This window comes from Silene latifolia, chromosome Y, assembly GCF_048544455.1.
Source record: "Silene latifolia isolate original U9 population chromosome Y, ASM4854445v1, whole genome shotgun sequence".
Lineage (NCBI taxonomy): Eukaryota > Viridiplantae > Streptophyta > Magnoliopsida > Caryophyllales > Caryophyllaceae > Silene > Silene latifolia.
In genome coordinates, this window is record NC_133538.1 from 174,143,525 (window position 1) to 174,158,665 (window position 15,141).

Below are 15,141 nucleotides of genomic sequence, written 5' to 3' on the forward strand. Positions count from 1 at the left end.
AACAATGCATGCGAAAATAAATAAACGTGCAAACGAAAATGCAAGAAAACATGCAGACACAGATATGGATGCATACCTCCCCAAACCAAACCATACAATGCCCTCATTGAACCAAAAACAGGGAAAGAAATGCAAACTGAGGAGAAAAGGATAACTCGAGGCAGAATACTTACAAAACATCGTGAAGAGGGACCTCCCAAAACCGACCATGAACATGGGAGGTCAAAGGAAGTCAAGAAGTAGCTCAACAGACGAAAAGTAGCAGCTGGAAGACAAAACTACTCGATCGAGTGACCTAGAACAGGTCGATCGAGTGATCTGGTGTAAAAAAGGGCTCGATCGAATAAAATAATCACTCGATCGAGTGATAGCGCAATTGCAGCTTGTCGATCGAGTAAAAATACTACTCGATCGAGTGGCTCTCTGGGCAAAAGTTCTCGATCGAGTAGAAAAATCTCTCGATCGAGTAACTGTACCTGCAAAACACGTATAAGAAGCATAGGGAATGTAGAAAAAGCATAGTTTTGTGTTATAAAGTTCAACAAAAAGCTAAAGGCAAAGAAATAGTTCAACAAAAATACAACAAAACAGTCCGGGTTGCCTCCCGGAGAGCGCAGGTTTAAGAGGTCCCGCGCGACCTTTCTGGCATCAATTAACTGGCGCGTCAAGCTCGTCGAAGTACAGGACTTCAACACGACTGTCTGCTTCATTAGCCTCGTGGTAATGCTTCACATATTGCTCATTCACCTTGAACCGGTTTCCCTCAGGGCTTTCTAGCTCAACGGATCCAAATTTAGTAACAGCTGTCACCGTATAAGGACCACTCCACCTGGACTTCAGCTTGCCAGGAAATAAACGCAGTCGAGCATTAAACAGCAGCACCTTTTGCCCAACATGAAATTCCCGAGGTAGAATTCTTTTGTCATGCCATCTCTTCGTCTTTTCCTTATAAATGCGCGTGCTATCATAGGCATTAAGCCTAAATTCTTCTAACTCATCTAGCTGCAAAAGACGATTCTGACCACACAACTTAGGATCAAAGTTAAGCTCACGAATTGCCCACCAAGCCTTACATTCCAACTCAACAGGTAAATGACATGATTTCCCATAAACTAACCTATAAGGTGATGCACCAATTGGTGTCTTAAAAGCAGTTCTGTAGGCCCATAATGTGTCTTCTAATTCAAGACTCCAATCCTTCCGTGATTTAGAAACTACCTTAGACAAGATCGATTTTAGCTCGCGATTAGAGACCTCAAATTGACCACTAGTTTGGGGGTGATACCCCAAACCACGCCGGTGTTGAACACCAACTTTAGACAGAATGGAAGTTAGTTTCTTTTCTTTAAAGTGCATTCCCCCATCACTAATGACGACCCTAGGGACACCAAATCGGGGAAATATAACCTTTTTAAACATTTTTATCACGGTGTTGGCATCACAATGAGGTAAGGCAATTGCCTCGACCCACTTCGACACATAATCTACAGCCACTAAAATGTACCTGTTACCTTTACTGGACGGGAACGGTCCTTGGAAATCAATGCCCCAGACATCGAAAACCTCAACCTCTAAGATACCATTTTGTGGCATCTTATGTCTCTTTGAAATGTTCCCTGATCGTTGGCAGGCATCACAAGCTGAAACAAAAGACTTAGCATCAGCAAACAAAGAAGGCCAGTAAAATCCAGACTGAAGTACCTTAGCCACGGTGCGCGATAGACCGTGGTTACCACCATAGAAAGAGGAGTGACAGCCTTCCAGGACTACTTTGGTCTCCCACTGCGGAATACACCGTCTGTAGAGACCATCTGCACATTCCTTAAACAAATAAGGGTGGTCCCAAAAATACTGCTTAACGTTATACAGAAAACGCTTCCTCTGCTGATGAGAAAGGTCAGGCGGCAGTTTGCCACTGACAACGTAATTAGCTATATCTACATACCAAGGCTCTTGGTTAACAATAGACAATAATACAACAAATAAAGAATCATCAGGAAAAGACTCATCAATAGGTAAAGAATCTTCCCCTTCTTGTCGCGACAGATGATCAGCTACAACGTCCTCAGCTCCTTTCTTATCTTTGATCTGCAAATCAAACTCTTGGAGAAGGATTATCCATCTCAATAGCCGTGGTTTAGCCTCCTTCTTAGCAAGGAGATGCCTCAAAGCTGCATGGTCAGTAAAAACAGTAACTTCTGACCCAATCAAGTAAGAACGAAATTTCTCTAAGGCATAAACTACAACTAGCAGCTCTTTTTCAGTGGTAGTGTACTTCACTTGAGCCTCATCCAGAGTTCGGCTCGCATAGTAGATTTTATTTAAAGCTTTGTCTTTCCGTTGGCCTAGCACTGATCCTAGTGCATAGTCACTGGCATCACACATTATCTCAAACGGCAAGTCCCAGTCGGGAGGTTGTATGATCGGCGCAGAGACCAAAGCCTGCTTTAACCTGTTAAAAGCAGAAAGACACTCATCAGTAAACACAAAAGGGGCATCCTTAAGTAGCAGCTATGTAAGTGGTTTAGCAATTTTCGAGAAATCCTTGATAAACCGGCGATAGAAAGCCGGCGTGGCCAAGGAAACTCCTCACCCCCTTAACATTAACAGGAGGTGGTAATTGCTGAATCACTTCCACCTTTGCTTTATCAACTTCTATTCCCCTATCAGAAACTAAGTGCCCTAAGACAACTCCCTCGTTGACCATGAAATGGCACTTCTCCCAGTTAAGCACGAGATTAACCTCAATGCAGCGCTGTAACACTTTATCAAGGTTAGACAGACAGTTAGAAAAATCACTTCCATACACACTGAAATATTCCATGAAAACTTCCATAATAGACGCAATATACTCTGAAAATATCCCCATCACGCACCTTTAGAAGGTGGCAGGGGCATTACATAAACCAAAAGGCATCCTGCGATAAGCAAACACGCCCTAAGGATAAGTAAATGTAGTCTTAGCTTGATCATCTGGGTGAATAGGGATCTGAAAGAACCTTGAATACCCGTCTAAATAGCAGAAAAACTTATGAGAAGCTAACCTTTCTACCGTTTGATCAATAAAAGGAAGGGGAAAGTGATCTTTCTTGGTGGCGGCATTCAGCTGTCTGTAATCTATACACATCCGCCAACCAGTCACTACTCGAGTGGGTATTAACACATTTTTGTCATTCCTAACCACGGTAGTCCCTCCTTTCTTCGGGACCACCTGCACTGGACTCACCCATTTAGAATGACCAACAGAATAGATAATACCTGTGTCGAGCAGCTTCATTACCTCAGCCATCACAACATCTTGCATCTTCTGGTTCAGCCGGCGCTGACCCTGTCTGCAAGGTTTGTGATCTTCCTCTTGCTCTATCCTGTGTATACAAATATCGGGACTAGTCCCCTTGATATCGTCCAAAGAATAACCCAACGCTTTCCTATTTTCTTAAGCACAGCTAACAAAGAAGTCAGCTGATCATTATCAAGCTTATCACTAACGATGACTGGATATTGCTCAGTATCATCTAAAAAAGCATATTTTAGATGAGAGGGAAGAGGCTTACGTTCCGGCACCTTTACCTCAATGGAGCAAAGGGTACTGATCATCTGTTCCACTTGCTCTCCCTCAGCGTCGGTGAGCTCACACTCATCTAAATCATCTATAAGCAAATCCAACACAGCATAATCGTCATTTGGGTTATCTGCACACTCGTCCAAAAGCATAAGAGCTTCTAGTGGGTCCTTCATAAAAGAACCCGACCAGAAGTCATAAATAGACTCGTCAATAATATCGACTGAATAACATGTATCCTCTATCATTGGCCGAGCTAAGGTACTAGGCAGACTAAAAATGATCGTGTCATCCCCTACTGCAAGAGTCAAATGCCCTTGTTTGACATCAATAATGGCCCCAGCTGTACAAAGGAACGGTCTTCCTAAGATAATTGGGGTCCGGGTGTCCTCAGCTATGTCTAAAACAATGAAGTCTACTGGTATAAAGAACTTGCCTATTTTCACAGGCACGTCCTCTAAGACACCCAAGGGTCTCCTAACAGATCTATCAACCATCTATAGGGTAATACTAGTCAACTTAAGATGACTCATATTCAATTTCTTGCAGACAGATAAGGGCATGACACTGACGCTGGCTCCTAAATCACAAAGAGCCTTATCAATAACCATATTGCCTATAATACAGGTACTAGAAAAGCTACCCAGGTCTTTTATTTTAGGCGGAGCCTTATTTAAAAGTAAATTACTAGACTCTTCCATAAATGAAACGGTCTCAAATTCACTTAGCTCTCTCTTACGCGTCACAATATCTTTCATAAATTTAGCGTAAGTAGGTACCTGGGCAATAAGTTCGGTAAAAGGGACAGTTACTTGGAGGTTCTTCACAACGTCCACAAACTTACCGTACTGTCGCTCGACCTTCGCGTCCTTCAGACGGCTTGGAAAGGGTACTCTGGTAGCAATGAGTGGACCCGCGACTTCCTCTTTACCTTTATCAGTGCGTGACGTCTCCACAGCAGGGGAAGATGACACGGTAGCGGAATTAGATATCAAAATAGTGTCTCCGCTGCTTCTGGCACTCGATCGAGTACTTTCCTCACTCGATCGAGTGGTTTCATGTTGGCATTTAATCGATCGATCATTTTCTTCACTCGATCGAGTGATTTCTTTTTCAGGCTTACTCGATCGACCACTTTGTTCACTCAATCAAGCATCTATGACTTGGACATTACTCGATCGACCACAATTATCACTCGATCGAGTGATTTGATGGACTATTTCACTCAATCGAGTAGAAATTTCACTCGATCGAGTGTCTGGACAGCACGCAGCAACAATATCTTCCAGAAACTCGTCCAAATCATCATCCGGGGTATTTTCAGCTGTCAAAACCCTGTCTTCTGGTACTTTTGGCCCTCATGAGCAAGACCACCTTGGAGATTCGCAGCATTAACTGGGTTGCATGTCGGTGGATGGTTGGCTTGGTCTTTCGCGAGTGTTAACTGCGCGACTTGTTCTCTCAACTCCACTATAGCGGTTTCATTCCTATTGCATTTCTCCCCAAACTTTTGTGTTAAACTCAACATTAGGGACTTCAATTCGGCAATTTCCCCATTCGTAGAAGGAGAGACCGGCTGCGGCGCTGGCGTAGAAGGAGTAGAAACACTTTGCATTTCCTCATATAATTGAGAAAAAGGAACCCCTTGCTTGTATTTCTGATAAGTAAGGACACGCTCTATACTTGCCAGACAATCAATGGGGTAATGTCCCTCCATGCCACATCTACCGCATATCTCCACATGCTCAGTAATTGCACAAACTTGTGCACTCTCACTCATAGCCTCCGTAATCTCCACATTACCCAGGCTTTTGCTAGGACTTTCCACTACAACTGAAGCCAACTCGTTAACTTGCATACTCCCTCGGGGATTTCCATATTCTGCAACATGGATAGCCATCTCTTCAATAAGACGCCACCCTTGATCATCCTCCACATTTTTAGTGAATCTCCCCTTAGCTACACTATCAAGAATAGCTCTCTGGTTCCGATATAACCCGTTGTAAAATTGGGTGCAAAGGAACCAACGCTTGAAACCATGGTGAGGCACAGAACGGACGAGCTTCTTGAACCTAGTCCAAGCCCTATCCAAGTCTTCGGTAGGCAATTGCTCAAAAGAAGTAATCTGAACTCTCAAGGCATTGGTGCGCTGCGGTGGGAAATATCGCCTGTAAAAGGCCAAAGCAAGGGAGCTCCAGTCGGTTACACCGGCTGCCTCCCTATCTAGATCCCTCAACCATTCCGGGCATCATCAGCTAAAGAAAGGGAAAAAGAACTCCCTTCACTTTGTCCTGTGTCACCCCAGCAGCAAGAGGAATGGTACAGCAATACTCCGTAAATAGCTCTATATGCCTGCACGGATCTTCTTCAGGTACCCCCGTAAAGAGATTTCTCTCGACCAGCTGTATGTAAGATGGATGGATTCCAAAGGTTCCCGACTCAGTAGTGGGTAATAGGAAACCTTTTGGAAGCGAATCCACATTAGGCTCTGAATGGCTGGCTATATTAGGCATTTTGGCAGACAGAGTCTACAAAGCAGAGCAGGTGTGACGATGTTCTGTTATAGAACATATAACCTGCAAAACTAATAAAAAACTTCGCAAAATGAGATCAGTCTCAAGGAATAAATTCCTTGAGACGAGAGACAGACTTAAATAAAGCAACAAAATTGCGCCACCTCCCCGGCAACGGCGCCAAATTTAATAGGGCAGTCGTATACCTATAAAAAATAACCAACTGGCTCTAACTAATATAGCAAGGGAAGTCGGGTCGATCTCCATAGGGAGATGGGAAAATGTCAGCTTTGTCTAAGTTCGTCACGGTAACCAATTGGGGGGTTGTGTTTGTTTGTTTTAAACTAAAAATCCTAAGAAAGAGAGGAAAAGCAAGAGAATAAAGATTAAGCAAAAATAGAGAAAGCAGCTAAGATAGACGGTTCACCATGATAATTCAGTCAAGCAATCTAAATCTCAGGTCAATGCAAGTATGGTTTGAGGAGCAGTGAATATCTCCTTCCGGTCTCAATTCGCCCTAAAGCACAAATAGCTTAGCTTTCGACCTCACTACAGTGCCCTAATGTTCGCTACGAGTCTCACCCCTTCCAACCTTCCGGTCCAGGTCGAGGTTTACTATAATTTAAATGCCTAATTGCGTCGACTCAATTAGACAGATACAAATAAGTGCAGCAATTAACAACAGAGACTATACAAGCATAAGACCTAATCTGGCAATTGTTATTCCATCATAATCATGGATTCCCTAGTCTTAGCAAAAGGGAATTAGCTACACATTACTATCGAATCAACAACAATAACATATAGGTAATAGGAATTAAACATAATAATAACAGAAAATGGAGAATTAAGTAAACAGTAATAAAAGCAATAAGGGAAAGATAGAAATAAAACGATAATTGCGATTAAGAAATGAAAGGAGAAATAATACCAAATACAAATCCGAATCCGAGTAGAAAGGAGTAGAAAGAGAGTAAAAATGAATAAGCAGTAGAAGTAGATAATAGTCTAAGTGAATGAAAGATGATAATAAGAGTTACGCAGTCTACTCTCTTTAGTAGCATACGAAAATCTCTCCCTTAAACCTAATCCATAGCTTAAATACAAAAGCCCATACGAAATTAGGCAGAAAAACTCTTATACGGGCCAAAACACTCAATCGAGTGGAAATAAACAACTCGATCGAGTAACTCAGCGACAAACCCTTCGATCGAGTGGAAATAAACCACTCGATCAAGTAACTCCTTGTATTGTCTTCTCGATTAGATACTGGGACTGCTCGATCAAGTAACCTTCAGTATATAAAGCATTCGATCGACTAGAAAAGTAGTCGATCGAGCTATTTTGGCATGTTAGACACTATGACACCTTCCGAAACCAGCTCAGGCGTCTTCAAAGTGATAGATTCCAAGCTCCGGCTCCTTGTCCTCCATAAATGCATGCAAATGGGACGAGTTTAGGCTTGATTTAGCTCCTCTTCGGTATATTCCTGCAATTTACATAAAACGAACCAAAGTAGACTATTCGGGGGTATTTGTAGCTAGATGCCACGTAAATAGTACAGAAATGCATGTAGAAATGAGGTAAAAACCTTATATAAAATACACGCATCAAAGAACTTAGCCAATTACTGGCGATCGCAAAGGTGTAAAAATCCTCAAAAGTTATGAACCCTAGCTTTAGATTTGATTGTAAAAGGTGGAGAGGTTGAACATCATTGAAGTTTTGTGAAACCCTTTTAGAATAAAATGTAGAATGAAAAGAAACTGACGAAATAACCTTTAAATACCTCTTCCACTTTTACTTTCAAACCGCGACGAAAACCCGTAAATAAACAGACACTCGATCAAGTAACTCACGTACTCGATCGAGTACATCCTGCTCGATCGAGTTGCCTCCACTCGATCGAGTAAACTCAGATCAGAATGTACTCCAGAACCCACATATAACTTACTCGATAGAGTACCCCCTACTCGATGGAGTACCCTAAGACCGGAATACCCGAGGTATTACAGGTTACGACGCAGGCTTCTTTAAGAAATGCTGGCCTATTATTAAATTTGATATTATCCCCTTTTTCAAAGCATCTTTGTGACCAAATGTGTTCGTTCCACCATAAATGTGATCTGTATATCCCTCATCCCGAAAATCCATTTCCCCAATCCATCTCCAACTTTAGACCCATCAATCTCTGCAACACTACCTATAAAATGGTCACAAAAATCATTGTTAACCGCTTGAATCCCTTCACGATTAACGTTATCTCACCTAACCAGGGTAGCTCAATCCCGGGTAGAGGCACTGATACTGACTTTATCGTGGCCTCTGAAATTCTTCACTCCATGCACACCTCCAAAAACAAAGTAGGGTGGTTTGCTCTAAAACTTGACCTCGAGAAAGCTTTTGATCGATTTGAATGGGACTTCATTCACACTTGTCTCTCTCAAGTCAAAATTAAAAGTGGAACCATCTCTCTCATTATGAGTTGCATATCCACCTCATCTGCCGATGTCATTTTTAATGGCTCTCCATCTCCCAATTTCCTCCCCTCTAGAAGAATTAGACAAGGAGGCCTTCTCTCTCCCTACATATTCATCATTTGTATGGAAGTCGTTTCCAACCTCATCCACCAATCTTGCTCAGACAGCGGTTGGACACCCTTCCCCCTTAGAAAAGGAGGAGCTTGCTTCTCCCACCTTCTCTTTCCTGATGATATCCTTATGTTTAGTCGTTCTTTCGAGAAAAACCTTTGTGCTCTCCAAGACACCCTCTTCTCCTTCTACTCTTCTTATGGTAAAAAAATCAATTGCCTTAAAAGTAAACTTATCTTCTCTAGGCACACTCCCCTTGAGGACATTTATATGTTTGAAGCCTCTTTGAGTATCCAGCTGTAGATACCCGTATCCGTCGATATTGGAATTTATAGAGAACCCGACAAACACCCGATGATGATAGGACACATGTATTCTTTAGTTGTCATTGTCATTATTTGGGTTCGTTTTACGATGTAGAATGGGCGTCGTCGATGAAGTATTTCATTAATTTAAATGATATTTAAATTAATGTTTCTTAAGTGAGTTCATTTTATTAATTTAAATGATATTTAAATTAAAGTCTTTTTAATGTGATTTCAATTTAATTTATTTTATTTTGAATTTATTTTCCCAAGTTTATTTTATTGAAAATAAAATAAATAATTGATTTGAAAAATCATTTTATGAGTATATTTGATTTGAAAAATCATTTATTTTAATGTGTTAATTGATTTGAAAAATCGATTTTAAAAGCGAAGAAAACTCGTTTTAGAAGCATGTTTTTGAGCTCGATTTTAGCTCGTTTTTTGGGCCCGTTTTCTTTACGAGTTGGCACGAATATCGAGTACACCAACCAACCTAAGCCTCTACCCATCCAACCCAGTTCGAACCCCCATAACCACGGCCCAAATTCCATCCCAAACACCCCCCAAACAGCCCGCATATACACGAGCAGCCCCCCTGTTTTGCAGCTCAAATCCCGAGCCCAAAACCCGCTCCAAATACCACCAAAACCCGTACCCATTAACCCTAATCCATACCCTAGTATCCTACCCATATTACCCTAGCTTAATCACCAAGAAAACCCCTCTCAAACCCTCACAAAAGCTGCTGGACAGCAGCTATGCGTGAGCAGGCCCGACTGCCTCTCCCTCTCTTTTACCCTACTTTAACTCCTTATAAATACCACCCCTTCACCATAAATTCATTCCTCTAAGTTCTCCATACATCCTACCTTCACTCACAAGCTTTAAACCTCAGAAACAAACCCTAATTGCCTCTCAAAAACACTCCACAAAACCGACATCCAAACTGAAACAGTTTGTGTGTCCTCTTCGAAAAACCGTTCGTTCCTCCCTCAAACCTCCATCAAAACTCGAGTTTCTTGTTCCTAATTAACCATATAACATCCATCTACACATTAGACAAAGATTTACGAGCCAAATTTCCCTTGAGAGTACACGAAATCCCTCGAAAAACAGAGTGTTATACACTCTGTTTTCGCGGTTTGTTCCTGTCTGTCCAGTTCTGTTTGTGCTCGTTTTTCGTGCCCAATAACTCAAAACGAGTAAGGGTTGCTTTAATATCTCTGTTCTCCTCTCTTTCTAGTTTTCAAAACATCTTTTAAATCGAATTTTCATCGTGAAACGAGGGAGAAATCGCTGTTTGAAAATTGCTGTCCAGATTCGATAAAAACGCGTGTTTGCTTTGTTTCTTCGTCGACGACGGCCTCTCGAGATAAAATCTACCATCGATTACGACCCAAGACGGTGTCAACGATACATGTAGGTTGAGGGTGCATCAAATCCTCCTCTTTCTCCCTTTTATTTCGTTTTTTTATGTTTGTTTTTTATAGTTTGTTTTTATTCGTTTATCGTTTTTGTTTATCGATTGTTTAATTAACTACGAAACTAGTTTAGTCCGAGTATGAGTTAAAGTACCACCATGAACACCCGCGTTGACTTGAGATGGGAAAGAAACCGCTACATCAGTCGGTCGTACACCCCCGTCTCATTTACATATCCTCGTGTTCAAGGTAGGGCATTAATAAAACAAATTCTAACTTCGTTCTTCGCTTTTGACCTCTCTTCTGTTTCGTGTGATTCGACCTACCCCTGGACCATTTACATGTTAGTATGACCTCTGATTGTTAACATATAACTCATTTAGATGATATTAGATCGATTTGATAACCTAATTAGACACATTAGGGTACGTCGACATAGCTTTAAAAACCGATTAACAATTCGTAAATTTAATTGAATTCATCTTCCCTTTCACTAATTTTCTCGCTAGCATGGAAGTGCGTGCTTAACACCTTTCCATTTGCACTCGTTGACGATTTAGAATTGTACCTAACCTAGTTCGTATTTATTTAATTCAATTTGTAATTAATTAACCTTTAATTTGTTTTATTTATTTCTAATTTTTTAAAAGTCGTTTTAATTATCTTTTATGGTTCAAAATCTGTAAATTTAATTTAATGAATTTTTTTCGTAATTTATTTTACTGATTTCGTAATTAAAACATAATTAACTTTGCTTATCTACAAAAACCGTGCCTTGCACGGGTCTGTCTGACTTCTGATCCGTGCACTGCACGGGTCTGCCAGTTTTAGTTTCTTTTCTTCTTTTGTTTCTTTAATTGTTTACTAATCCTATTTTAATAAATATGGATTGGTGAATAATTTTAATAAGTTGGGTTCAATTTAATTAATAAGTTGTACCTAATTTATTTCAAGCCTTTGTACTTATTTATTTTAATTTAATTAGTTTAATTCTAATCTAATTTGTTTATTAACTAATAATTCGGCTAACATCTTTAATTAGTCTAACTTAGCTTTAGCTTTTTTGTTTACATTTGTTTCGTTTATTAAGACTTAATAGTTTAAGTTGTATTTTGTTAGTTTGTATTGTAATCTGAGTCAAAGTAATTACGATAGTTGTTGTAATTAGATTGAGTTGTAATTTATTTCTCGTTGTGTCGGCGTGAAATGCCTGGGTTGTAATAGGATAGATCCCAACGGCTCCCCCATTCCCATCAAGCCTTGTTTGTTTCGTTTGTATGTTGTTAGATCAATCAACCCACATGCTAAACTACTACTTTGACAAAGTTAGCTTAGTTGCATCTAAAACGACATAGAAATTGTTGTCACATGTTAGGGTTTTTAAAACGATGTTTGCATATCATATATCGTAGTAGCTATGACCTTGTTTGAAATCCATACTTGACTTAGTAGAGGCCGTTATTGACGGGCGGGGTTGGGTGTCCTTATGGGCTTCCCAACACGTACCCTCACCCCTTACTCAAGATCTATGGTTTGTGGATCCGTCTAAATACCATTGGATTACGAGAGTCATTCAAATCGAGTGATATAGGGTACAAGTCTATATCTTTAATCACTCGTAGTCGATTGGCTTTATGCTTTTCGATGAAAGGTGTAAAGTTGACTTGAACGGTTCCAAGTTCCCAAAAAACTTGGTGGCGACTCTAATTGGTCTTAATTCGATTCGAAAGAACCTCGAGTCGATTATGCCTAGTGTGGATCCCGCGGACGCAGTTCCCGAGGGCCTTGTCCACAGTTTGGCGACTTCGCTGGGGAAAAGAGGACTAGTTACACTTTGTTTCTAGGGTCTTTTCCTCCGAGGTGAAACTTGAAAAGAAAGTGTTGGAAAGTAAAACATTACTCATAGTGCTACGATTCATGCATAAACCCTTAAGGACTTGCCCGGGCCGTCCCAGCGTTTCTTCGTGGTGCGTGGGGGGCGACGTCCCACTATGCTAGGAAGCTGCACATTGCTCGCTTCCACTTCACCTCGCGTGGTTCTTGATGGTGGGGACGATCTTCTAGGTACTCTACCTTAAGACACCTTGCTCTATAAGACCGCAAAAGGATGGAGGGCATAGACCTTCTTGTAGAAGACTTGCCGAGACTTAGAGATGTCTAGGAGCATACATCCTTATAACATGAGAATGACAATGTGCAAATTGTTTTCCCGAGTCTTTTCGAAATTTTCCATGTCCTTTTCGAAACCGAACTTTTGAACAACTTACTTTCAAAATAGCATGGTTTTAAAAACGCGGAATGTTGCCCAAATAGGACTAGAATTTTCGGCCCAAAATGAGCTTTTATAGCCGGCATGCTGCCCATTTCAAATCTCATTTTCGAATCAATCTTTCGTTTTTCAAAATCAATCCAAAATGCCTCTCGAACCTCAACCAAGCATGAAATGCGTCAAGTCGTGTCCGGGTCATGGCCATGTTAGGCCGGGTGTGTTTCGTTCTAAGAGTCTAGAACACGACCTTGTTGGGTCACCCAAGCTCACCTCTTGGGCCTTGAGTCATGTTGGTCGACCTTTTGGTCTAGGATAGTCCACAAAAACGCCCAAGCTAGGCCATTTAGGGCGTTTCACCCCGAACCTATGGACTATGTTAGTCCAATCACGGGTTTAGTCACACCGAGTCCAGTTTAGAATTGTGCTATGACAGTTTGAGTCATGTCGTTTTGCCGAGTCTAAAATGAACCAAGGTCTAAATTCAACCGTGAGTCGAACCTTTGGTTAGTCAGTCTCAAGTCGAGTCTTTGTTTGAGTCAAGTTGGGGTCGTGTCCTTAAGTGTGCAGGGGCTCTTACTTTAAATATTGACTCAGTACGGGGTTTTCTTGTAGAAAGGCCGCCAAAAACCCGACGTCAAGCAATGGAAGATGCTGTTAACAAGCTCACTGAGGCCGTGAACCTCATGATGACCCGAATGGATGCAATCGAATCTAAGCTGGGTGAAGATTCCCTCCACCTCGACGATCGGAGAAACGGTTCAAGTTCATCGAAGACCGTCTGAAACTCTCCCAGGGGAAGAACATCCACTATGAAAATGCTAGGGCCTATGCCCCAGTTCAGGATAAGTTGCCCACGAACATGTTACTCACTGACATCCCAAAGTTCAAAGGCACCGAAGATCCAGTCCACCATGTTAAGGCCTATAAAGGGTACTTAGCACTGAAGGGAGTACCTGCTGACATGCTCTCTGAAATTTTCGCTCAATCTCTAGATGAACACCCGAAGGCGTGGTTCTACAATCTGGACCTTAAGAACTTCCCCACTTTCGAAGATATTACGGTGGAGTTACGTAAGCACTATCTTTGACAATGTCGAGATTCAAACCAACATAAGAACATTGGAGGTGATGACACAGAAAGAAAAAGAAGGCTTTACTGAATTCCTTGCAAGATGGCGCGCTGAAAGCGTGAAGTTAGCCAAGAAGCCTGACGAAGTTGAAATGGTAGATAAGTTCGTAAAGAATCTACGACCTATTTACCGCAATGCTCTGAAATACCAGAATTTTGGCTCTTTCAAAGAATTGATAAGAATCAGGATAAAGGTAGAAGATGATGTCATAAGGACAGAGGCTGAAAAGCCAAAAGGGTACCAAGGGGCCTCATCGTCTAAGGGCAAGGCCCCAGCAACGACCCATATTGATGAAGCCATCAATCTCTTAGAAGGGCAATCGAAGAAGTCGCAACGCCAAACACCTAGGGCATTCACCGATATCGGATGCACTTATACATACGCTCTCCAAAGGCTCATAGCCCAAGGAAAGCTGAAGGCTATTGGTCCAACTCCGGACCCTCCCGCTGATCAACAAGGTAAATGGTATAAACCAAATGCCTACTGTGCCTTTCATCAAGGGAAAGGCCACGATACTGAAAGGTGCTTTAGACTAAAGCACGAAATTCAAGACATGATTGAGAACGGAACACTCCCAATCCCAGCCATAAAACCCAATAACATCACCAATCCATTTGGCGATCACGCCAACTTTGTTTCTGTCGAAGACAATATCGATTATTCCCATCTTATCCGCCCATGTCACTTGAAAGGGGTGTTTATCGGGAAAATATTTGTGGATTTCTTTGAATTCTTTCCAAACCCGAAGAATGAAATTCAAATCGGGAGTCTCGCTCTAGAATGTACTCCTCTCATTAACGAAGTTAATAAAAGACAATTCGATTCACCAACCTTCATCACCGGCGTAGATCCTCAGAGGACTACCTCGGGATGGAGGCCGATCATCAAAGGGATCGTGGACAAGAGCTGAGCATCTAAGCTGACAGCTGAACAAGAGAAAGCTCAAGACCAGATTTGAAAATTATGAGTCGGGATCTGTTTTCTTATCTTAGTCAAGTCGAGTCTAAGACTTTCTTTTCTTGAATTTGAGTCGTTTGTTCCGCGATGACCTAGGGTGTGTCCTAGGAATCGTTCCTTTGAGTCTGTTAAGCATTTGTCTTTCCAATAAAAGTTGCAGTTCGTTTCCAAATATGTCTTGTTTCCAATCCTCAATCATTCCGAAGCATGATAAAATGCACAACACACTCAAAGAGATCCCTGGGGTAGAAATATGTCCCGTTTCATAATGTAAGGTACACTAGGATCCCGTGTTTGATTCCTTTACCTATTCCATGTCTGGTGGTAGAAAACCTCCATCAGAACCAGTGCTTATCACAAGCCTTTAGATGATTCTATGATGAACCCGGAC